Below are 25,976 nucleotides of genomic sequence, written 5' to 3' on the forward strand. Positions count from 1 at the left end.
TGGGGGCTGTCACATACCTATAATGGGGAGACAGCTGAGGGCTGTCACATACCTGTGATGTGGAGACAGCTAGGGCCTATCATATACCTGTGATGAGGAGAGATCTGGGGGCTGTCACACACCTGTGATGGGGAGAGAGCAGGGCGCTGTCACTCACCTGTCATGGGGAGAGAGCTGGGGGCTGTCACACACCTGTGATGGGGAAAGAGATGGGGACTGTCAAACACCTGTGATGGGGAGAGACCTGGGGGTTGTGACATACCTGTGATGCGGAGACAGCTGGTGTCTTTCAGATACCTGTGAATTGGAGACATTTGGGGGCTTACACATACCTGTGATGGGGAAAAAGTTGGGGGCTGTCAGGCCCCTGTGACGAGGAGACAGCTGGGGGCTGTCACATACCTGTGATGGGGAGAGAGATTGGGGACTGTCACATACCTGAGTCGCTGAGACAGCTGGCAGTTGTCACATACCTGTGATGGGGAGAGAGCTGGAGGCTGCCATTCACTTGTGATGGGGAGAGAGCTGGGGGCTGTCACTCACCTGTAATGGGGAGAGAGAGGGGGGCTGTCACTCACCTGGGATGGGGAGAGAGCTGGGTGCTGTCACCCACTTGTAAATGGAAGAGAGCTGGGCGTTGTCACGTACCTGTGATATGGAGACAGCTGGGGAAGGTCACACACCTGTGATGGGGAGAGAGGTTGGGGTTGTCACATAACACTTATGTGGAGACAGCTGGGGGCTGTCACATATAATGGGGAGACAGCTGGGGGCTGTCATATACCTGTGATGTGGAGACAGCTGGGCCTATCATATACCTGTGACGGGGAGAGAGCTGGGGGCTGTCACTCCCCTGTCATGGGAGAGACCTGGGGGCTGTCACACACCTGTGATGGGGAGAGAGCAGGGGGCTGTCACTCACCTGTCATGGGGAGAGAGCTGGGGGCTGTCACACACCTGTGATGGGGAAAGAGATGGGGACTGTCAAACACCTGTGATGGGGAGAGACCTGGGGGCTGTCACATACCTGTGATGCGGAGACAGCTGGTGTCTTTCAGATACCTGTGAAGTGGAGACATTTGGGGTCTTACACATACCTGTGATGGGGAAAAAGGTGGGGGCTGTCAGGCCCCTGTGACGAGGAGACAGCTGGGGGCTGTCACATACCTGTGATGGGGAGAGAGATTGGGGACTGTCACATACCTGAGTCGCTGAGACAGCTGGCGGTTGTCACATACCTGTGATGGGGAGAGAGCTGGAGGCTGCCATTCACTTGTGATGGGGAGAGAGCTGGGGGCTGTCACTCACCTGTAATGGGGAGAGAGAGGGGGGCTCTCACTCACCTGGGATGGGGAGAGAGCTGGGTGCTGTCACCCACTTTAAATGAAGAGAGCTGGGCGTTGTCACGTACCTGTGATATGGAGACAGCTGGGGAAGGTCACACACCTGTGATGGGGAGAGAGGTTGGGGTTGTCACATAACACTTATGTGGAGACAGCTGGGGGCTGTCACATATAATGGGGAGACAGTTGGGGGCTGTCATATACCTGTGATGTGGAGACAGCTGGGGCCTATCATATACCTGTGACGGGGAGAGAGCTGGGGGCTGTGACATACCTGTGATGCGGAGACAGCTGGTGTCTTTCAGATACCTGTGAAGTGGAGACATTTGGGGTCTTACACATACCTGTGATGGGGAGAAAGGTGGGGGCTGTCAGGCCCCTGTGAGGAGGAGACAGCTGGGGGCTGTCACACACCTGTGATGGGGAGAGAGCAGGGGGCTGTCACTCACCTGTCATGGGGAGAGAGCTGGGGGATGTCACACACCTGTGATGGGGACTGTCAAACACCTGTGATGGGGACAGACCTGGGGGCTGTCACATACCTGTGATGCGGAGACAGCTGGTGTCTTTCAGATACCTGTGAAGTGGAGACATTTTGGGTCTTACACATACCTGTGATGGGGAGACAGTAGGGGGCAGTCACTCACTTGTGATAGGGAGAGAGCTGGGGGCAGTCGCACACCTGTGATGGGGAGAGAGCAGGGGGCTGTCACTCACCTGTCATGGGGAGAGAGCTGTGTGCTGTCACATACCTGTGATGGGGAGAGTGCTGGGGGTTGTCACACAAAAGTGATGTGGAGAGATATTGGGGCTGTCACTTACCTGTGATGGGGAGAGAGCTGGGGGCTGTCACTCACCTGTGATGGGGAGAGAGTTGGGGGCTGTCAGGCTCCTGTGATGCGGAGACAGCTGGGGGCTGTCAGATACCTGTGATGGGGAGAGAGCTGGGCACTGTCACTCTCCTGTGATGTGGAGAGAGCAGGGGGCTGTCACACACCTGTGATGGGGAGAGAGATTGGGGACTGTCACATACCTGAGTCGCTGAGACAGCTGGCGGTTGTCACATACCTGTGATGGGGAGAGAGCTCGAAGCTGCCATTCACTTGTGATGGGGAGAGAGCTGGGGGCTGTCACTCACCTGTCATGGGGAGAGAGCTGGGGGCTGTCACACACCTGTGATGGGGAGAGAGCAGGGGGCTGTCACTCACCTGTCATGGGGAGAGAGCTGTGTGCTGTCACATACCTGTGATGGGGAGAGTGCTGGGGGTTGTCACACAAAAGTGATGTGGAGAGATATTGGGGCGTCACTTACCTGTGATGGGGAGAGAGATGGGGGCTGTCACATACCTACGATGGGGAGAGAGTTGGGGGCTGTCAAGCACTTGTGATGCGGAGACAGCTGGGGCCTGTCATATACCTGTGATGGGGAGAGAGTAGGGGGCTGTCACGCACTTGTGAGGCGGAGACCAATGGGGGCTGTCACGCACTTGTGATGGGGAGAGCGCTGGGGGTTTTTACTAACCTGTAATGGGAAGAGAGATGGGGGATGTCAACCACCTGTGATGGGGAGAGACCTGGGGGCTGTCACCCACCTGTGAAGGTGACAGAGCTGGGCATTGTCACGCACCTGTGATATGGAGACACCTGGGGACGGTCACACACGTGTGATGGGGAGAGAGCAGGGGGCTGTCACTCATCTGTCATGGGGAGAGAGCTGGGGGCTGTCACACACCTGTGATGGGGAAAGAGAAGGGGACTCTCAAACACCTGTGATGGGGAGAGACCTGGGGGCTGTCACATACCTGTGATGCGGAGACAGCTGGTGTCTTTCAGATACCTGTGAAGTGGAGACATTTGGGGTCTTACACATACCTGTGATGGGGAAAAAGGTGGGGGCTGTCAGGCCCCTGTGACGAGGAGACAGCTGGGGGCTGTCACATACCTGTGATGGGGCGAGAGATTGGGGACTGTCACATACCTGAGTCGCTGAGACAGCTGGCAGTTGTCACATACCTGTGATGGGGAGAGAGCTGGAGGCTGCCATTCACTTGTGATGGGGAGAGAGCTGGGGGCTGTCACTCACCTGTAATGGGGAGAGAGAGGGGGGCTCTCACTCACCTGGGATGGGGAGAGAGCTGGGTGCTGTCACCCACTTGTAAATGGAAGAGAGCTGGGCGTTGTCACGTACCTGTGATATGGAGACAGCTGGGGAAGGTCACACACCTGTGATGGGGAGAGAGGTTGGGGTTGTCACATAACACTTATGTGGAGACAGCTGGGGGCTGTCACATATAATGGGGAGACAGCTGGGGGCTTTCACATACCTGTGATGTGGAGACAGCTGGGGCCTATCATATACCTGTGACGGGGAGAGAGCTGGGGGCTGTCACATACCTGTGATGTGGAGACAGCTGGGGCCTATCATATACCTGTGACGGGGAGAGAGCTGGGGGCTGTCACTCCCCTGTCATGGGGAGAGACCTGGGGGCTGTCACACACCTGTGATGGGGAGAGAGCAGGGGGCTGTCACTCACCTGTCATGGGGAGAGAGCTGGGGGATGTCACACACCTGTGATGGGGACTGTCAAACACCTGTGATGGGGACAGACCTGGGGGCTGTCACATACCTGTGATGCGGAGACAGCTGGTGTCTTTCAGATACCTGTGAAATGGAGACATTTGGGGTCTTACACATACCTGTGATGGGGAGAAAGGTGGGGGCTGTCAGGCCCCTGTGACGAGGAGACAGCTGGGGGCTGTCACATACCTGTGATGGGGAGACAGCAGGGGGCTGTCACTCACTTCTGATAGGGAGAGAGCTGGGGGCAGTCGCACACCTGTGATAGGAGAGAGCTGGGGGCTGTCACTCACCTGTTATGGGGAGAGAGCTGGGGGCTGTCACACACCTCTGATGGTGAGAGAGATGGGGACTGTCAAACACCTGTGATGGGGAGAGAGTTGGGGGCTGTCAGGCTCCTGTGATGCGGAGACAGCTGGGGGCTGTCAGATACCTGTGATGGGGGGAGAGCTGGGCGCTGTCACTCACCTGTGATGTGGAGAGAGCAGGGGGCTGTCACACACCTGTGATGGGGAGAGAGATTGGGGACTGTCACATACCTGAGTCGCTGAGACAGCTGGCGGTTGTCACATACCTGTGATGGGGAGAGAGCTCGAAGCTGCCATTCACTTGTGATGGGGAGAGAGCTGGGGGCTGTCACTCACCTGTAATGGGGAGAGAGAGGGGGGCTCTCACTCACCTGGGATGGGGAGAGAGCTGGGTGCTGTCACCCACTTGTAAATGGAAGAGAGCTGGGCGTTGTCACGTACCTGTGATATGGAGACAGCTGGGGAAGGTCACACACCTGTGATGGGGAGAGAGGTTGGGGTTGTCACATAACACTTATGTGGAGAGAGCTGGGGGCTGTCACATATAATGGGGAGACAGCTGGGGGCTTTCACATACCTGTGATGTGGAGACAGCTGGGGCCTGTCATATACCTGTGACGGGGAGAGAGTTGGCGGCTATCAGGCACTTGTGAGGCGGAGACCGCTGGGGACTGTCACATACCTGTGATGGGGAGAGCGCTGGGGATTTTTACTCACCTGTAATGGGAAGTGAGATGGGGGATGTCAATCACCTGTGATGGGGAGAGAGCTGGGGGCTGTCACTCACCTGTGAAGGTGAGAGAGCTGGGCATTGTCACGCACCTGTGATATGGAGACCCCTGGGGACGGTCACACACCTGTGATGGGGAGAGAGCTTGGGGTTGTCACATACCTGTGATGTCGAGACTGCTGGGGGCTGTCACATACCTATAATGGGGAGACAGCTGGGGGCTGTCACATACCTGTGATGTGGAGACAGCTGGGGCCTATCATATACCTGTGACGGGGAGAGAGTAGGGGGCTGTCACGCACTTGTGAGGCGGAGACCAATGGGGGCTGTCACGCACTTGTGATGGGGAGAGCGCTGGGGGTTTTTACTAACCTGTAATGGGAAGAGAGATGGGGGATGTCAACCACCTGTGATGGGGAGAGACCTGGGGGCTGTCACCCACCTGTGAAGGTGACAGAGCTGGGCATTGTCACGCACCTGTGATATGGAGACACCTGGGGACGGTCACACACGTGTGATGGGGAGAGAGCAGGGGGCTGTCACTCATCTGTCATGGGGAGAGAGCTGGGGGCTGTCACACACCTGTGATGGGGAAAGAGAAGGGGACGCTCAAACACCTGTGATGGGGAGAGACCTGGGGGCTGTCACATACCTGTGATGCGGAGACAGCTGGTGTCTTTCAGATACCTGTGAAGTGGAGACATTTTGGGTCTTACACATACCTGTGATGGGGAGACAGTAGGGGGCAGTCACTCACTTGTGATAGGGAGAGAGCTGGGGGCAGTCGCACACCTGTGATGGGGAGAGAGCAGGGGGCTGTCACTCACCTGTCATGGGGAGAGAGCTGTGTGCTGTCACATACCTGTGATGGGGAGAGTGCTGGGGGTTGTCACACAAAAGTGATGTGGAGAGATATTGGGGCTGTCACTTACCTGTGATGGGGAGAGAGCTGGGGGCTGTCACTCACCTGTGATGGGGAGAGAGTTGGGGGCTGTCAGGCTCCTGTGATGCGGAGACAGCTGGGGGCTGTCAGATACCTGTGATGGGGAGAGAGCTGGGCACTGTCACTCTCCTGTGATGTGGAGAGAGCAGGGGGCTGTCACACACCTGTGATGGGGAGAGAGATTGGGGACTGTCACATACCTGAGTCGCTGAGACAGCTGGCGGTTGTCACATACCTGTGATGGGGAGAGAGCTGGAGGCTGCCTTTCACTTGTGATGGGGAGAGAGCTGGGGGCTGTCACTCACCTGTCATGGGGAGAGAGCTGGGGGCTGTCACACACCTGTGATGGGGAGAGAGCAGGGGGCTGTCACTCACCTGTCATGGGGAGAGAGCTGTGTGCTGTCACATACCTGTGATGGGGAGAGTGCTGGGGGTTGTCACACAAAAGTGATGTGGAGAGATATTGGGGCGTCACTTACCTGTGATGGGGAGAGAGATGGGGGCTGTCACATACCTACGATGGGGAGAGAGTTGGGGGCTGTCAAGCACTTGTGATGCGGAGACAGCTGGGGCCTGTCATATACCTGTGATGGGGAGAGAGTAGGGGGCTGTCACGCACTTGTGAGGCGGAGACCAATGGGGGCTGTCACGCACTTGTGATGGGGAGAGCGCTGGGGGTTTTTACTAACCTGTAATGGGAAGAGAGATGGGGGATGTCAACCACCTGTGATGGGGAGAGACCTGGGGGCTGTCACCCACCTGTGAAGGTGACAGAGCTGGGCATTGTCACGCACCTGTGATATGGAGACACCTGGGGACGGTCACACACGTGTGATGGGGAGAGAGCAGGGGGCTGTCACTCATCTGTCATGGGGAGAGAGCTGGGGGCTGTCACACACCTGTGATGGGGAAAGAGAAGGGGACTCTCAAACACCTGTGATGGGGAGAGACCTGGGGGCTGTCACATACCTGTGATGCGGAGACAGCTGGTGTCTTTCAGATACCTGTGAAGTGGAGACATTTGGGGTCTTACACATACCTGTGATGGGGAAAAAGGTGGGGGCTGTCAGGCCCCTGTGACGAGGAGACAGCTGGGGGCTGTCACATACCTGTGATGGGGCGAGAGATTGGGGACTGTCACATACCTGAGTCGCTGAGACAGCTGGCAGTTGTCACATACCTGTGATGGGGAGAGAGCTGGAGGCTGCCATTCACTTGTGATGGGGAGAGAGCTGGGGGCTGTCACTCACCTGTAATGGGGAGAGAGAGGGGGGCTCTCACTCACCTGGGATGGGGAGAGAGCTGGGTGCTGTCACCCACTTGTAAATGGAAGAGAGCTGGGCGTTGTCACGTACCTGTGATATGGAGACAGCTGGGGAAGGTCACACACCTGTGATGGGGAGAGAGGTTGGGGTTGTCACATAACACTTATGTGGAGACAGCTGGGGGCTGTCACATATAATGGGGAGACAGCTGGGGGCTTTCACATACCTGTGATGTGGAGACAGCTGGGGCCTATCATATACCTGTGACGGGGAGAGAGCTGGGGGCTGTCACATACCTGTGATGTGGAGACAGCTGGGGCCTATCATATACCTGTGACGGGGAGAGAGCTGGGGGCTGTCACTCCCCTGTCATGGGGAGAGACCTGGGGGCTGTCACACACCTGTGATGGGGAGAGAGCAGGGGGCTGTCACTCACCTGTCATGGGGAGAGAGCTGGGGGATGTCACACACCTGTGATGGGGACTGTCAAACACCTGTGATGGGGACAGACCTGGGGGCTGTCACATACCTGTGATGCGGAGACAGCTGGTGTCTTTCAGATACCTGTGAAATGGAGACATTTGGGGTCTTACACATACCTGTGATGGGGAGAAAGGTGGGGGCTGTCAGGCCCCTGTGACGAGGAGACAGCTGGGGGCTGTCACATACCTGTGATGGGGAGACAGCAGGGGGCTGTCACTCACTTCTGATAGGGAGAGAGCTGGGGGCAGTCGCACACCTGTGATAGGAGAGAGCTGGGGGCTGTCACTCACCTGTTATGGGGAGAGAGCTGGGGGCTGTCACACACCTCTGATGGTGAGAGAGATGGGGACTGTCAAACACCTGTGATGGGGAGAGAGTTGGGGGCTGTCAGGCTCCTGTGATGCGGAGACAGCTGGGGGCTGTCAGATACCTGTGATGGGGGGAGAGCTGGGCGCTGTCACTCACCTGTGATGTGGAGAGAGCAGGGGGCTGTCACACACCTGTGATGGGGAGAGAGATTGGGGACTGTCACATACCTGAGTCGCTGAGACAGCTGGCGGTTGTCACATACCTGTGATGGGGAGAGAGCTCGAAGCTGCCATTCACTTGTGATGGGGAGAGAGCTGGGGGCTGTCACTCACCTGTAATGGGGAGAGAGAGGGGGGCTCTCACTCACCTGGGATGGGGAGAGAGCTGGGTGCTGTCACCCACTTGTAAATGGAAGAGAGCTGGGCGTTGTCACGTACCTGTGATATGGAGACAGCTGGGGAAGGTCACACACCTGTGATGGGGAGAGAGGTTGGGGTTGTCACATAACACTTATGTGGAGAGAGCTGGGGGCTGTCACATATAATGGGGAGACAGCTGGGGGCTTTCACATACCTGTGATGTGGAGACAGCTGGGGCCTGTCATATACCTGTGACGGGGAGAGAGTTGGCGGTTATCAGGCACTTGTGAGGCGGAGACCGCTGGGGACTGTCACATACCTGTGATGGGGAGAGCGCTGGGGATTTTTACTCACCTGTAATGGGAAGTGAGATGGGGGATGTCAATCACCTGTGATGGGGAGAGAGCTGGGGGCTGTCACTCACCTGTGAAGGTGAGAGAGCTGGGCATTGTCACGCACCTGTGATATGGAGACCCCTGGGGACGGTCACACACCTGTGATGGGGAGAGAGCTTGGGGTTGTCACATACCTGTGATGTCGAGACTGCTGGGGGCTGTCACATACCTATAATGGGGAGACAGCTGGGGGCTGTCACATACCTGTGATGTGGAGACAGCTGGGGCCTATCATATACCTGTGACGGGGAGAGAGTAGGGGGCTGTCACGCACTTGTGAGGCGGAGACCAATGGGGGCTGTCACGCACTTGTGATGGGGAGAGCGCTGGGGGTTTTTACTAACCTGTAATGGGAAGAGAGATGGGGGATGTCAACCACCTGTGATGGGGAGAGACCTGGGGGCTGTCACCCACCTGTGAAGGTGACAGAGCTGGGCATTGTCACGCACCTGTGATATGGAGACACCTGGGGACGGTCACACACGTGTGATGGGGAGAGAGCAGGGGGCTGTCACTCATCTGTCATGGGGAGAGAGCTGGGGGCTGTCACACACCTGTGATGGGGAAAGAGAAGGGGACTCTCAAACACCTGTGATGGGGAGAGACCTGGGGGCTGTCACATACCTGTGATGCGGAGACAGCTGGTGTCTTTCAGATACCTGTGAAGTGGAGACATTTGGGGTCTTACACATACCTGTGATGGGGAGAAAGTTGGGGGCTGTCAGGCCCCTGTGACGAGGAGACAGCTGGGGGCTGTCACATACCTGTGATGGGGAGACAGCAGGGGGCTGTCACTCACTTGTGATAGGGAGAGAGCTGGGGGCAGTCGCACACCTGTGATGGGAGAGAGCTGGGGGCTGTCACTCACCTGTTATGGGGAGAGAGCTGGGGGCTGTCACACACCTCTGATGGTGAGAGAGATGGGGACTGTCAAACACCTGTGATGGGGAGAGAGTTGGGGGCTGTCAGGCTCCTGTGATGCGGAGACAGCAGGGGGCTGTCAGATACCTGTGATGGGGAGAGAGCTGGGCGCTGTCACTCACCTGGGATGGGGAGAGAGCTGGGTGCTGTCACCCACTTGTAAATGGAAGAGAGCTGGGCGTTGTCACGTACCTGTGATATGGAGACAGCTGGGGAAGGTCACACACCTGTGATGGGGAGAGAGGTTGGGGTTGTCACATAACACTTATGTGGAGACAGCTGGGGGCTGTCACATATAATGGGGAGACAGCTGGGGGCTTTCACATACCTGTGATGTGGAGACAGCTGGGGCCTGTCATATACCTGTGATGGGGAGAGAGTTGGCGGCTGTCACGCACTTGTGAGGCGGAGACCGCTGGGGACTGTCACATACCTGTGATGGGGAGAGCGCTGGGGGTTTTTACTCACCTGTGATGGGGAGAGAGCTGGGGGCTGTCACTCACCTGTGATGGGGAAAGAGATGGGGACTGTCAAACACCTGTGATGGGGAGAGACCTGGGGGCTGTGACATACCTGTGATGCGGAGACAGCTGGTGTCTTTCAGATACCTGTGAAGTGGAGACATTTGGGGGCTTACACATACCTGTGATGGGGAAAAAGGTGGGGGCTGTCAGGCCCCTGTGACGAGGAGACAGCTGGGGGCTGTCACATACCTGTGATGGGGAGAGAGATTGGGGACTGTCACATACCTGAGTCGCTGAGACAGCTGGCAGTTGTCACATACCTGTGATGGGGAGAGAGCTGGAGGCTGCCATTCACTTGTGATGGGGAGAGAGCTGGGGGCTGTCACTCACCTGTAATGGGGAGAGAGAGGGGGGCTGTCACTCACCTGGGATGGGGAGAGAGCTGGGTGCTGTCACCCACTTGTAAATGGAAGAGAGCTGGGCGTTGTCACGTACCTGTGATATGGAGACAGCTGGGGAAGGTCACACACCTGTGATGGGGAGAGAGGTTGGGGTTGTCACATGACACTTATGTGGAGACAGCTGGGGGCTGTCACATATAATGGGGAGACAGCTGGGGGCTGTCATATACCTGTGATGTGGAGACAGCTGGGGCCTATCATATACCTGTGACGGGGAGAGAGCTGGGGGCTGTCACTCCCCTGTCATGGGGAGAGACCTGGGGGCTGTCACACACCTGTGATGGGGAGAGAGCAGGGGATGTCACTCACCTGTCATGGGGAGAGAGCTGGGGGCTGTCACACACCTGTGATGGGGAAAGAGATGGGGACTGTCAAACACCTGTGATGGGGAGAGACCTGGGGGCTGTGACATACCTGTGATGCGGAGACAGCTGGTGTCTTTCAGATACCTGTGAAGTGGAGACATTTGGGGTCTTACACATACCTGTGATGGGGAAAAAGGTGGGGGCTGTCAGGCCCCTGTGACGAGGAGACAGCTGGGGGCTGTCACATACCTGTGATGGGGAGAGAGATTGGGGACTGTCACATACCTGAGCCGCTGAGACAGCTGGCGGTTGTCACATACCTGTGATGGGGAGAGAGCTGGAGGCTGCCATTCACTTGTGATGGGGAGAGAGCTGGGGGCTGTCACTCACCTGTCATGGGGAGAGAGAGGGGGGCTCTCACTCACCTGGGATGGGGAGAGAGCTGGGTGCTGTCACCCACTTGTAAATGGAAGAGAGCTGGGCGTTGTCACGTACCTGTGATATGGAGACAGCTGGGGAAGGTCACACACCTGTGATGGGGAGAGAGCAGGGGGCTGTCACTCACCTGTCATGGGGAGAGAGCTGGGGGATGTCACACACCTGTGATGGGGACTGTCAAACACCTGTGATGGGGACAGACCTGGGGGCTGTCACATACCTGTGATGCGGAGACAGCTGGTGTCTTTCAGATACCTGTGAAATGGAGACATTTGGGGTCTTACACATACCTGTGATGGGGAGAAAGGTGGGGGCTGTCAGGCCCCTGTGACGAGGAGACAGCTGGGAGCTGTCACATACCTGTGATGGGGAGACAGCAGGGGGCTGTCACTCACTTGTGATAGGGAGAGAGCTGGGGGCAGTCGCACACCTGTGATAGGAGAGAGCTGGGGGCTGTCACTCACCTGTTATGGGGAGAGAGCTGGGGGCTGTCACACACCTCTGATGGTGAGAGAGATGGGGACTGTCAAACACCTGTGATGGGGAGAGAGTTGGGGGCTGTCAGGCTCCTGTGATGCGGAGACAGCTGGGGGCTGTCAGATACCTGTGATGGGGGGAGAGCTGGGCGCTGTCACTCACCTGTGATGTGGAGAGAGCAGGGGGCTGTCACACACCTGTGATGGGGAGAGAGATTGGGGACTGTCACATACCTGAGTCGCTGAGACAGCTGGCGGTTGTCACATACCTGTGATGGGGAGAGAGCTCGAAGCTGCCATTCACTTGTGATGGGGAGAGAGCTGGGGGCTGTCACTCACCTGTAATGGGGAGAGAGAGGGGGGCTCTCACTCACCTGGGATGGGGAGAGAGCTGGGTGCTGTCACCCACTTGTAAATGGAAGAGAGCTGGGCGTTGTCACGTACCTGTGATATGGAGACAGCTGGGGAAGGTCACACACCTGTGATGGGGAGAGAGGTTGGGGTTGTCACATAACACTTATGTGGAGAGAGCTGGGGGCTGTCACATATAATGGGGAGACAGCTGGGGCCTGTCATATACCTGTGACGGGGAGAGACCTGGGGGCTGTCACACACCTGTGATGGGGAGAGCGCTGGGGATTTTTACTCACCTGTAATGGGAAGTGAGATGGGGGATGTCAATCACCTGTGATGGGGAGAGAGCTGGGGGCTGTCACTCACCTGTGAAGGTGAGAGAGCTGGGCATTGTCACGCACCTGTGATATGGAGACCCCTGGGGACGGTCACACACCTGTGATGGGGAGAGAGCTTGGGGTTGTCACATACCTGTGATGTCGAGACTGCTGGGGGCTGTCACATACCTATAATGGGGAGACAGCTGGGGGCTGTCACATGCCTGTGATGTGGAGACAGCTGGGGCCTATCATATACCTGTGACGGGGAGAGAGCTGGGGGCTGTCACTCACCTGTCATGGGGAGAGAGCTGGGGGCTGTCACACACCTGTGATGGGGAGAGAGCAGGGGGCTGTCACTCACCTGTCATGGGGAGAGAGCTGTGTGCTGTCACATACCTGTGATGGGGAGAGTGCTGGGGGTTGTCACACAAAAGTGATGTGGAGAGATATTGGGGCTGTCACTTACCTGTGATGGGGAGAGAGATGGGGGCTGTCAGTCATCTGTGATGGGGAGAGAGCTGGGGGCTGTCACATACATGTGACTGGGAAGGGTGCTGGGGGCTGGCACTCACCTGTGATGCGGAGAAAGCTGGTGGCTGTCACATACCTACGATGGGGAGAGAGTTGGGGGCTGTCAAGCACTTGTGATGCGGAGACAGCTGGGGCCTGTCATATACCTGTGATGGGGAGAGAGTTGGGGGCTGTCACGCACTTGTGAGGCGGAGACCGCTGGGGGCTGTCATGCACTTGTGATGGGGAGAGCGCTGGGGGTTTTTACTAACCTGTAATAGGAAGAGAGATGGGGGATGTCAACCACCTGTGATGGGGAGAGAGCTAGGGGCTGTCACCCACCTGTGAAGGTGAGAGAGCTGGGCATTGTCACGCCCCTGTGATATGGAGACAGCTGGGGACGGTCACACACCTGTGATGGGGAGAGAGCTTGGGGTTGTTACATACCTGTGATGTGGAGACTGCTGGGGGCTGTCACATACCTATAATGGGGAGACAGCTGGGGGATGTCACATGCCTGTGATGTGGAGACAGCTGGGGCCTATCATATACCTGTGACAGGGAGAGAGCTGGGGGCTGTCACTCCCCTGTCATGGGGAGAGACCTGGGGGCTGTCACACACCTGTGATGGGGAGAGAGCAGGGGGCTGTCACTCACCTGTCATGGGGAGAGAGCTGGGGACTGTCACACACCTGTGATGGGGAAAGAGATGTGGACTGTCAAACACCTGTGATGGGGAGAGACCTGGGGGGTGTCACATACCTGTGATGCGGGGACAGCTGGTGTCTTTCAGATACCTGTGAAGTGGAGACATTTTGGGTCTTACACATACCTGTGATGGGGAGACAGCAGGGGGCAGTCACTCACTTGTGATAGGGAGAGAGCTGGGGGCAGTCGCACACCTGTGATAGGAGAGAGCTGGGGGCTGTCACTCACCTGTGATGGGGAGAGAGTTGGGGGCTGTCAGGCTCCTGTGATGCGGAGACAGCTGGGGGCTGTCAGATACCTGTGATGGGGAGAGAGCTGGGCGCTGTCACTCTCCTGTGATGTGGAGAGAGCAGGGGGCTGTCACACACCTGTGATGGGGAGAGAGATCGGGGACTGTCACATACCTGAGTCGCTGAGACAGCTGGCGGTTGTCACATACCTGTGATGGGGAGAGAGCTGGAGGCTCCCATTCACTTGTGATGGGGAGAGAGCTGGGGGCTGTCACTCACCTGTAATGGGGAGAGAGAGGGGGGCTCTCACTCACCTGGGATGGGGAGAGAGCTGGGTGCTGTCACCCACTTGTAAATGGAAGAGAGCTGGGCGTTGTCACGTACCTGTGATATGGAGACAGCTGGGGAAGGTCACACCCCTCTGATGGGGAGAGAGGTTGGGGTTTTCATATAACACTTATGTGGAGACAGCTGGGGGCTGTCACATATAATGGGGAGACAGAGGGGGCCTGTCATATACCTGTGATGGGGAGAGAGTTGGGGGCTGTCACGCACTTGTGAGGCGGAGACCGCTGGGGGCTGTCACATACCTGTGATGGGGAGAGCGCTGGGGGTTTTTACTCACCTGTAATGGGAAGAGAGATGGGGGATGTCAATCACCTGTGATGGGGAGAGAGCTGGGGGCTGTCACATACCTATAATGGGGAGACAGCTGAGGGCTGTCACATACCTGTGATGTGGAGACAGCTAGGGCCTATCATATACCTGTGATGAGGAGAGATCTGGGGGCTGTCACACACCTGTGATGGGGAGAGAGCAGGGCGCTGTCACTCACCTGTCATGGGGAGAGAGCTGGGGGCTGTCACACACCTGTGATGGGGAAAGAGATGGGGACTGTCAAACACCTGTGATGGGGAGAGACCTGGGGGTTGTGACATACCTGTGATGCGGAGACAGCTGGTGTCTTTCAGATACCTGTGAATTGGAGACATTTGGGGGCTTACACATACCTGTGATGGGGAAAAAGTTGGGGGCTGTCAGGCCCCTGTGACGAGGAGACAGCTGGGGGCTGTCACATACCTGTGATGGGGAGAGAGATTGGGGACTGTCACATACCTGAGTCGCTGAGACAGCTGGCAGTTGTCACATACCTGTGATGGGGAGAGAGCTGGAGGCTGCCATTCACTTGTGATGGGGAGAGAGCTGGGGGCTGTCACTCACCTGTAATGGGGAGAGAGAGGGGGGCTGTCACTCACCTGGGATGGGGAGAGAGCTGGGTGCTGTCACCCACTTGTAAATGGAAGAGAGCTGGGCGTTGTCACGTACCTGTGATATGGAGACAGCTGGGGAAGGTCACACACCTGTGATGGGGAGAGAGGTTGGGGTTGTCACATAACACTTATGTGGAGACAGCTGGGGGCTGTCACATATAATGGGGAGACAGCTGGGGGCTGTCATATACCTGTGATGTGGAGACAGCTGGGGCCTATCATATACCTGTGACGGGGAGAGAGCTGGGGGCTGTCACTCCCCTGTCATGGGGAGAGACCTGGGGGCTGTCACACACCTGTGATGGGGAGAGAGCAGGGGGCTGTCACTCACCTGTCATGGGGAGAGAGCTGGGGGCTGTCACACACCTGTGATGGGGAAAGAGATGGGGACTGTCAAACACCTGTGATGGGGAGAGACCTGGGGGCTGTCACATACCTGTGATGCGGAGACAGCTGGTGTCTTTCAGATACCTGTGAAGTGGAGACATTTGGGGTCTTACACATACCTGTGATGGGGAAAAAGGTGGGGGCTGTCAGGCCCCTGTGACGAGGAGACAGCTGGGGGCTGTCACATACCTGTGATGGGGAGAGAGATTGGGGACTGTCACATACCTGAGTCGCTGAGACAGCTGGCGGTTGTCACATACCTGTGATGGGGAGAGAGCTGGAGGCTGCCATTCACTTGTGATGGGGAGAGAGCTGGGGGCTGTCACTCACCTGTAATGGGGAGAGAGAGGGGGGCTTTCACTCACCTGGGATGGGGAGAGAGCTGGGTGCTGTCACCCACTTTTAAATGGAAGAGAGCTGGGCGTTGTCACGTACCTGTGATATGGAGACAGCTGGGGAAGGTCACACACCTGTGATGGGGAGAGAGGTTGGGGTTGTCACATAACACTTATGTGGAGACAGCTGGGGGCTGTCACATATAATGGGGAGACAGTTGGGGGCTGTCATATACCTGTGATGTGGAGACAGCTGGGGCCTATCATATACCTGTGACGGGGAGAGAGCTGGGGCGTGACATACCTGTGATGCGGAGACAGCTGGTGTCTTTCAGATACCTGTGAAGTGGAGATATTTGGGGGCTTACACATACCTGTGATGGGGAGAAAGGTGGGGGCTGTCAGGCCCCTGTGACGAGGAGACAGCTGGGGGCTGTCACACACCTGTGATGGGGAGAGAGCAGGGGGCTGTCACTCACCTGTCATGGGGAGAGAGCTGGGGGATGTCACACACCTGTGATGGGCACTGTCAAACACCTGTGATGGGGACAGACCTGGGGGCTGTCACATACCTGTGATGCGGAGACAGCTGGTGTCTTTCAGATACCTGTGAAGTGGAGACATTTTGGGTCTTACACATACCTGTGATGGGGAGACAGCAGGGGGCAGTCACTCACTTGTGATAGGGAGAGAGCTGGGGGCAGTCGCACACCTGTGATGGGAGAGAGCTGGGGGCTGTCACTCACCTGTGATGGGGAGAGAGTTGGGGGCTGTCAGGCTCCTGTGATGCGGAGACAGCTGGGGGCTGTCATATACCTGTGATGGGGAGAGAGCTGGGCACTGTCACTCTCCTGTGATGTGGAGAGAGCAGGGGGCTGTCACACACCTGTGATGGGGAGAGAGATTGGGGACTGTCACATACCTGAGTCGCTGAGACAGCTGGCGGTTGTCACATACCTGTGATGGGGAGAGAGCTGGAGGCTGCCATTCACTTGTGATGGGGAGAGAGCTGGGGGCTGTCACTCACCTGTCATGGGGAGAGAGCTGGGGGCTGTCACACACCTGTGATGGGGAGAGAGCAGGGGGCTGTCACTCACCTGTCATGGGGAGAGAGCTGTGTGCTGTCACATACCTGTGATGGGGAGAGTGCTGGGGGTTGTCACACAAAAGTGATGTGGAGAGATATTGGGGCGTCACTTACCTGTGATGGGGAGAGAGATGGGGGCTGTCACATACCTACGATGGGGAGAGAGTTGGGGGCTGTCAAGCACTTGTGATGCGGAGACAGCTGGGGCCTGTCATATACCTGTGATGGGGAGAGAGTAGGGGGCTGTCACGCACTTGTGAGGCGGAGACCAATGGGGGCTGTCACGCACTTGTGATGGGGAGAGCGCTGGGGGTTTTTACTAACCTGTAATGGGAAGAGAGATGGGGGATGTCAACCACCTGTGATGGGGAAAGAGAAGGGGACTCTCAAACACCTGTGATGGGGAGAGACCTGGGGGCTGTCACATACCTGTGATGCGGAGACAGCTGGTGTCTTTCAGATACCTGTGAAGTGGAGACATTTGGGGTCTTACACATACCTGTGATGGGGAAAAAGGTGGGGGCTGTCAGGCCCCTGTGACGAGGAGACAGCTGGGGGCTGTCACATACCTGTGATGGGGAGAGAGATTGGGGACTGTCACATACCTGAGTCGCTGAGACAGCTGGCGGTTGTCACATACCTGTGATGGGGAGAGAGCTGGAGGCTGCCATTCACTTGTGATGGGGAGAGAGCTGGGGGCTGTCACTCACCTGTAATGGGGAGAGAGAGGGGGGCTCTCACTCACCTGGGATGGGGAGAGAGCTGGGTGCTGTCACCCACTTGTAAATGGAAGAGAGCTGGGCGTTGTCACGTACCTGTGATATGGAGACACCTGGCGACGGTCACACATGTGTGATGGGGAGAGAGCATGGGGTTGTCACATACCTGTGATGTGGAGACTGCTGGGGGCTGTCACATACCTATAATAGGGAGACAGCTGGGGGCCGTCTCATACCTGTGATGTGGAGACAGCTGGGGCCTATCATATACCTGTGACGGGGAGAGAGCTGGGGGCTGTCACTCCCCTGTCATGGGGAGAGACCTGGGGGCTGTCACACACCTGTGATGGGGAGAGCGCTGGGGATTTTTACTCACCTGTAATGGGAAGAGAGATGGGGGATGTCAATCACCTGTGATGGGGAGAGAGCTAGAGGCTGTCACTCACCTGTGAAGGTGAGAGAGCTGGGCATTTTCACGTACCTGTGATATGGAGACACCTGGGGACGGTCACACACCTGTGATGGGGAGAGAGCTTGGGGTTGTCACATACCTGTGATGTGGAGACTGCTGGGGGCTGTCACATACCTATAATGGGGAGAGAGCTGGGGGCTGTCACATACCTGTGATGTGGAGACAGCTGGGGCCTATCATATACCTGTGACGGGGAGAGAGCTGGGGGCTGTCACATACCTGTGATGTGGAGACAGCTGGGGCCTATCATATACCTGTGACGGGGAGAGAGCTGGGGGCTGTCACTCCCCTATCATGGGGAGAGACCTGGGGGCTGTCACACACCTGTGATGGGGAGAGAGCAGGGGGCTGTCACTCACCTGTCATGGGGAGAGAGCTGGGGGATGTCACACACCTGTGATGGGGACTGTCAAACACCTGTGATGGGGACAGACCTGGGGGCTGTCACATACCTGTGATGCGGAGACAGCTGGTGTCTTTCAGATACCTGTGAAATGGAGACATTTGGGGTCTTACACATACCTGTGATGGGGAGAAAGGTGGGGGCTGTTAGGCCCCTGTGACGAGGAGACAGCTGGGAGCTGTCACATACCTGTGATGGGGAGACAGCAGGGGGCTGTCACTCACTTGTGATAGGGAGAGAGCTGGGGGCAGTCGCACACCTGTGATAGGAGAGAGCTGGGGGCTGTCACTCACCTGTTATGGGGAGAGAGCTGGGGGCTGTCACACACCTCTGATGGTGAGAGAGATGGGGACTGTCAAACACCTGTGATGGGGAGAGAGTTGGGGGCTGTCAGGCTCCTGTGATGCGGAGACAGCTGGGGGCTGTCAGATACCTGTGATGGGGGGAGAGCTGGGCGCTGTCACTCACCTGTGATGTGGAGAGAGCAGGGGGCTGTCACACACCTGTGATGGGGAGAGAGATTGGGGACTGTCACATACCTGAGTCGCTGAGACAGCTGGCGGTTGTCACATACCTGTGATGGGGAGAGAGCTCGAAGCTGCCATTCACTTGTGATGGGGAGAGAGCTGGGGGCTGTCACTCACCTGTAATGGGGAGAGAGAGGGGGGCTCTCACTCACCTGGGATGGGGAGAGAGCTGGGTGCTGTCACCCACTTGTAAATGGAAGAGAGCTGGGCGTTGTCACGTACCTGTGATATGGAGACAGCTGGGGAAGGTCACACACCTGTGATGGGGAGAGAGGTTGGGGTTGTCACATAACACTTATGTGGAGAGAGCTGGGGGCTGTCACATATAATGGGGAGACAGCTGGGGCCTGTCATATACCTGTGACGGGGAGAGAGTTGGCGGCTATCAGGCACTTGTGAGGCGGAGACCGCTGGGGACTGTCACATACCTGTGATGGGGAGAGCGCTGCGGATTTTTACTCACCTGTAATGGGAAGTGAGATGGGGGATGTCAATCACCTGTGATGGGGAGAGAGCTGGGGGCTGTCACTCACCTGTGAAGGTGAGAGAGCTGGGCATTGTCACGCACCTGTGATATGGAGACCCCTGGGGACGGTCACACACCTGTGATGGGGAGAGAGCAGGGGGCTGTCACTCACCTGTCATGGGGAGAGAGCTGTGTGCTGTCACATACCTGTGATGGGGAGAGTGCTGGGGGTTGTCACACAAAAGTGATGTGGAGAGATATTGGGGCTGTCACTTACCTGTGATGGGGAGAGAGATGGGGGCTGTCCGTCATCTGTGATGGGGAGAGAGCTGGGGGCTGTCACATACATGTGACTGGGAAGGGTGCTGGGGGCTGGCACTCACCTGTGATGTGGAGAAAGCTGGTGGCTGTCACATACCTACGATGGGGAGAGAGTTGGGGGCTGTCAAGCACTTGTGATGCGGAGACAGCTGGGGCCTGTCATATACCTGTGATGGGGAGAGAGTTGGGGGCTGTCACGCACTTGTGAGGCGGAGACCGCTGGGGGCTGTCACGCACTTGTGATGGGGAGAGCGCTGGGGGTTTTTACTAACCTGTAATGGGAAGAGAGATGGGGGATGTCAACCACCTGTGATGGGGAGAGAGCAGGGGGCTGTCACTCATCTGTCATGGGGAGAGAGCTGGGGGCTGTCACACACCTGTGATGGGGAAAGAGAAGGGGACTCTCAAACACCTGTGATGGGGAGAGACCTGGGGGCTGTCACATACCTGTGATGCGGAGACAGCTGGTGTCTTTCAGATACCTGTGAAGTGGAGACATTTGGGGTCTTACACATACCTGTGATGGGGAGAAAGTTGGGGGCTGTCAGGCCCCTGTGACGAGGAGACAGCTGGGGGCTGTCACATACCTGTGATGGGGAGACAGCAGGGGGCTGTCACTCACTTGTGATAGGGAGAGAGCTGGGGGCAGTCGCACACCTGTGATGGGAGAGAGCTGGGGGCTGTCACTCACCTGTTATGGGGAGAGAGCTGGGGGCTGTCACACACCTCTGATGGTGAGAGAGATGGGGACTGTCAAACACCTGTGATGGGGAGAGAGTTGGGGGCTGTCAGGCTCCTGTGATGCGGAGACAGCAGGGGGCTGTCAGATACCTGTGATGGGGAGAGAGCTGGGCGCTGTCACTCACCTGGGATGGGGAGAGAGCTGGGTGCTGTCACCCACTTGTAAATGGAAGAGAGCTGGGCGTTGTCACGTACCTGTGATATGGAGACAGCTGGGGAAGGTCACACACCTGTGATGGGGAGAGAGGTTGGGGTTGTCACATAACACTTATGTGGAGACAGCTGGGGGCTGTCACATATAATGGGGAGACAGCTGGGGGCTTTCACATACCTGTGATGTGGAGACAGCTGGGGCCTGTCATATACCTGTGATGGGGAGAGAGTTGGCGGCTGTCACGCACTTGTGAGGCGGAGACCGCTGGGGGCTGTCACATACCTGTGATGGGGAGAGCGCTGGGGGTTTTTACTCACCTGTGATGGGGAGAGAGCTGGGGGCTGTCACTCACCTGTGAAGGTGAGAGAGCTGGGCATTGTCACGCACCTGTGATATGGAGACACCTGGGGACGGTCACACACCTGTGATGGGAAGAGAGCTTGGGGTTGTCACATACCTGTGATGTGGAGACTGCTGGGGGCTGTCACATACCTATAATGGGGAGACAGCTGGGGGCTGTCACATACCTGTGATGTGGAGAGAGCATGGGGCTGTCACTCACCTGTCATGGGGAGAGAGCTGGGGGCTGTCACACACCTGTGATGGGGAAAGAGATGGGGACTGTCAAACACCTGTGATGGGGAGAGACCTGTGGGTTGTGACATACCTGTGATGCGGAGACAGCTGGTGTCTTTCAGATACCTGTGAATTGGAGACATTTGGGGGCTTACACATACCTGTGATGGGGAAAAAGGTGGGGGCTCTCAGGCCCCTGTGACGAGGAGACAGCTGGGGGCTGTCACATACCTGTGATGGAGAGAGAGATTGGGGACTGTCACATACCTGAGTCGCTGAGACAGCTGGCAGTTGTCACATACCTGTGATGGGGAGAGAGCTGGAGGCTGCCATTCACTTGTGATGGGGAGAGAGCTGGGGGCTGTCACTCACCTGTAATGGGGAGAGAGAGGGGGGCTGTCACTCACCTGGGATGGGGAGAGAGCTGGGTGCTGTCACCCACTTGTAAATGGAAGAGAGCTGGGCGTTGTCACGTACCTGTGATATGGAGACAGCTGGGGAAGGTCACACACCTGTGATGGGGAGAGAGGTTGGGGTTGTCACATAACACTTATGTGGAGACAGCTGGGGGCTGTCACATATAATGGGGAGACAGCTGGGGGCTGTCATATACCTGTGATGTGGAGACAGCTGGGGCCTATCATATACCTGTGACGGGGAGAGAGCTGGGGGCTGTCACTCCCCTGTCATGGGGAGAGCCCTGGGGGCTGTCACACACCTGTGATGGGGAGAGAGCAGGGGGCTGTCACTCACCTGTCATGGGGAGAGAGCTGGGGGCTGTCACACACCTGTGATGGGGAAAGAGATGTGGACTGTCAAACACCTGTGATGGGGAGAGACCTGGGGGCTGTGACATACCTGTGATGCGGAGACAGCTGGTGTCTTTCAGATACCTGTGAACTGGAGACATTTGGGGTCTTACACATACCTGTGATGGGGAAAAAGGTGGGGGCTGTCAGGCCCCTGTGACGAGGAGACAGCTGGGGGCTGTCACATACCTGTGATGGGGAGAGAGATTGGGGACTGTCACATACCTGAGTCGCTGAGACAGCTGGCGGTTGTCACATACCTGTGATGGGGAGAGAGCTGGAGGCTGCCATTCACTTGTGATGGGGAGAGAGCTGGGGGCTGTCACTCACCCGTAATGGGGAGAGAGAGGGGGGCTCTCACTCACCTGGGATGGGGAGAGAGCTGGGTGCTGTCACCCACTTTTAAATGGAAGAGAGCTGGGCGTTGTCACGTACCTGTGATATGGAGACAGCTGGGGAAGGTCACACACCTGTGATGGGGAGAGAGGTTGGGGTTGTCACATAACACTTATGTGGAGACAGCTGGGGGCTGTCACATATAATGGGGAGACAGCTGGGGGCTGTCATATACCTGTGATGTGGAGACAGCTGGGGCCTATCATATACCTGTGACGGGGAGAGAGCTGGGGGCTGTCACTCCCCTGTCATGGGGAGAGACCTGGGGGCTGTCACACACCTGTGATGGGGAGAGAGATTGGGGATTCTCACATACCTGAGTCGCTGAGACAGCTGGCGGTTGTCACATACCTGTGAAGGGGAAAGAGCTGGAGGCTCCCATTCACTTGTGATGGGGAGAGAGCTGGGGGCTGTCACTCACCTGTAATGGGGAGAGAGAGGGGGGCTCTCACTCACCTGGGATGGGGAGAGAGCTGGGTGCTGTCACCCACTTTTAAATGGAAGAGAGCTGGGCGTTGTCACGTACCTGTGATATGGAGACAGTTGGGGAAGGTCACACACCTGTGATGGGGAGAGAGGTTGGGGTTGTCACATAACACTTATGTGGAGACAGCTGGGGGCTGTCACATATAATGGGGAGACAGCTGGGGGCTGTCATATACCTGTGATGTGGAGACAGCTGGGGCCTATCATATACCTGTGACGGGGAGAGAGCTGGGGGCTGTCACTCCCCTGTCATGGGGAGAGACCTGGGGGCTGTCACACACCTGTGATGGGGAGAGAGCAGGGGGCTGTCACTCACCTGTCATGGGGAGAGAGCTGGGGGCTGTCACTCACCTGTGATGGGGAGAGCGCTGGGGATTTTTACTCACCTGTAATGGGAAGAGAGATGGGGGATGTCAATCACCTGTGATGGGGAGAGAGCTAGAGGCTGTCACTCACCTGTGAAGGTGAGAGAGCTGGGCATTGTCACGCACCTGTGATATGGAGACACCTGGGGACGGTCACACACCTGTGATGGGGAGAGAGCTTGGGGTTGTCACATACCTGTGATGTGGAGACTGCTGGGGGCTGTCACATACCTATAATGGGGAGAGAGCTGGGGGCTGTCACATACCTGTGATGTGGAGACAGCTGGGGCCTATCATATACCTGTGACGGGGAGAGAGCTGGGGGCTGTCACATACCTGTGATGTGGAGACAGCTGGGGCCTATCATATACCTGTGACGGGGAGAGAGCTGGGGGCTGTCACTCCCCTGTCATGGGGAGAGACCTGGGGGCTGTCACACACCTGTGATGGGGAGAGAGCAGGGGGCTGTCACTCACCTGTCATGGGGAGAGAGCTGGGGGATGTCACACACCTGTGATGGGGACTGTCAAACACCTGTGATGGGGACAGACCTGGGGGCTGTCACATACCTGTGATGCGGAGACAGCTGGTGTCTTTCAGATACCTGTGAAATGGAGACATTTGGGGTCTTACACATACCTGTGATGGGGAGAAAGGTGGGGGCTGTCAGGCCCCTGTGACGAGGAGACAGCTGGGGGCTGTCACATACCTGTGATGGGGAGACAGCAGGGGGCTGTCACTCACTTCTGATAGGGAGAGAGCTGGGGGCAGTCGCACACCTGTGATAGGAGAGAGCTGGGGGCTGTCACTCACCTGTTATGGGGAGAGAGCTGGGGGCTGTCACACACCTCTGATGGTGAGAGAGATGGGGACTGTCAAACACCTGTGATGGGGAGAGAGTTGGGGGCTGTCAGGCTCCTGTGATGCGGAGACAGCTGGGGGCTGTCAGATACCTGTGATGGGGGGAGAGCTGGGCGCTGTCACTCACCTGTGATGTGGAGAGAGCAGGGGGCTGTCACACACCTGTGATGGGGAGAGAGATTGGGGACTGTCACATACCTGAGTCGCTGAGACAGCTGGCGGTTGTCACATACCTGTGATGGGGAGAGAGCTCGAAGCTGCCATTCACTTGTGATGGGGAGAGAGAGGGGGGCTCTCACTCACCTGGGATGGGGAGAGAGCTGGGTGCTGTCACCCACTTGTAAATGGAAGAGAGCTGGGCGTTGTCACGTACCTGTGATATGGAGACAGCTGGGGAAGGTCACACACCTGTGATGGGGAGAGAGGTTGGGGTTGTCACATAACACTTATGTGGAGACAGCTGGGGGCTGTCACATATAATGGGGAGACAGCTGGGGGCTTTCACATACCTGTGATGTGGAGACAGCTGGGGCCTGTCATATACCTGTGATGGGGAGAGACTTGGCGGCTGTCACGCACTTGTGAGGCGGAGACCGCTGGGGGCTGTAACATACCTGTGATGGGGAGAGCGCTGGGGGTTTTTACTCACCTGTGATGGGGAGAGAGCTGGGGGCTGTCACTCACCTGTGATGGGGAGAGACCTGGGGGCTGTGACATACCTGTGATGCGGAGACAGCTGGTGTCTTTCAGATACCTGTGAAGTGGAGACATTTGGGGTCTTACACATACCTGTGATGGGGAAAAAGGTGGGGGCTGTCAGGCCCCTGTGATGAGGAGACAGCTGGGGGCTGTCACATACCTGTGATGGGGAGAGAGATTGGGGACTGTCACATACCTGAGTCGCTGAGACAGCTGGCGGTTGTCACATACCTGTGATGGGGAGAGAGCTGGAGGCTGCCATTCACTTGTGATGGGGAGAGAGCTGGGGGCTGTCACTCACCTGTAATGGGGAGAGAGAGGGGGGCTCTCACTCACCTGGGATGGGGAGAGAGCTGGGTGCTGTCACCCACTTTTAAATGGAAGAGAGCTGGGCGTTGTCACGTACCTGTGATATGGAGACAGTTGGGGAAGGTCACACACCTGTGATGGGGAGAGAGGTTGGGGTTGTCACATAACACTTATGTGGAGACAGCTGGGGGCTGTCACATATAATGGGGAGACAGCTGGGGGCTGTCATATACCTGTGATGTGGAGACAGCTGGGGCGTATCATATACCTGTGACGGGGAGAGAGCTGGGGGCTGTCACTCCCCTGTCAAGGGGAGAGACCTGGGGGCTGTCACACACCTGTGATGGGGAGAGAGCAGGGGGCTGTCACTCACCTGTCATGGGGAGAGAGCTGGGGGCTGTCACTCACCTGTGATGGGGAGAGCGCTGGGGATTTTTACTCACCTGTAATGGGAAGAGAGATGGGGGTTGTCAATCACCTGTGATGGGGAGAGAGCTAGAGGCTGTCACTCACCTGTGAAGGTGAGAGAGCTGGGCATTGTCACGCACCTGTGATATGGAGACACCTGGGGACGGTCACACACCTGTGATGGGGAGAGAGTTTGGGGTTGTCACATACCTGTGATGTGGAGACTGCTGGGGGCTGTCACATACCTATAATGGGGAGAGAGCTGGGGGCTGTCACATACCTGT

Source organism: Balaenoptera acutorostrata, unplaced genomic scaffold (assembly GCF_949987535.1).
Source record: "Balaenoptera acutorostrata unplaced genomic scaffold, mBalAcu1.1 scaffold_674, whole genome shotgun sequence".
Taxonomy (NCBI): Eukaryota; Metazoa; Chordata; class Mammalia; order Artiodactyla; family Balaenopteridae; genus Balaenoptera; species Balaenoptera acutorostrata.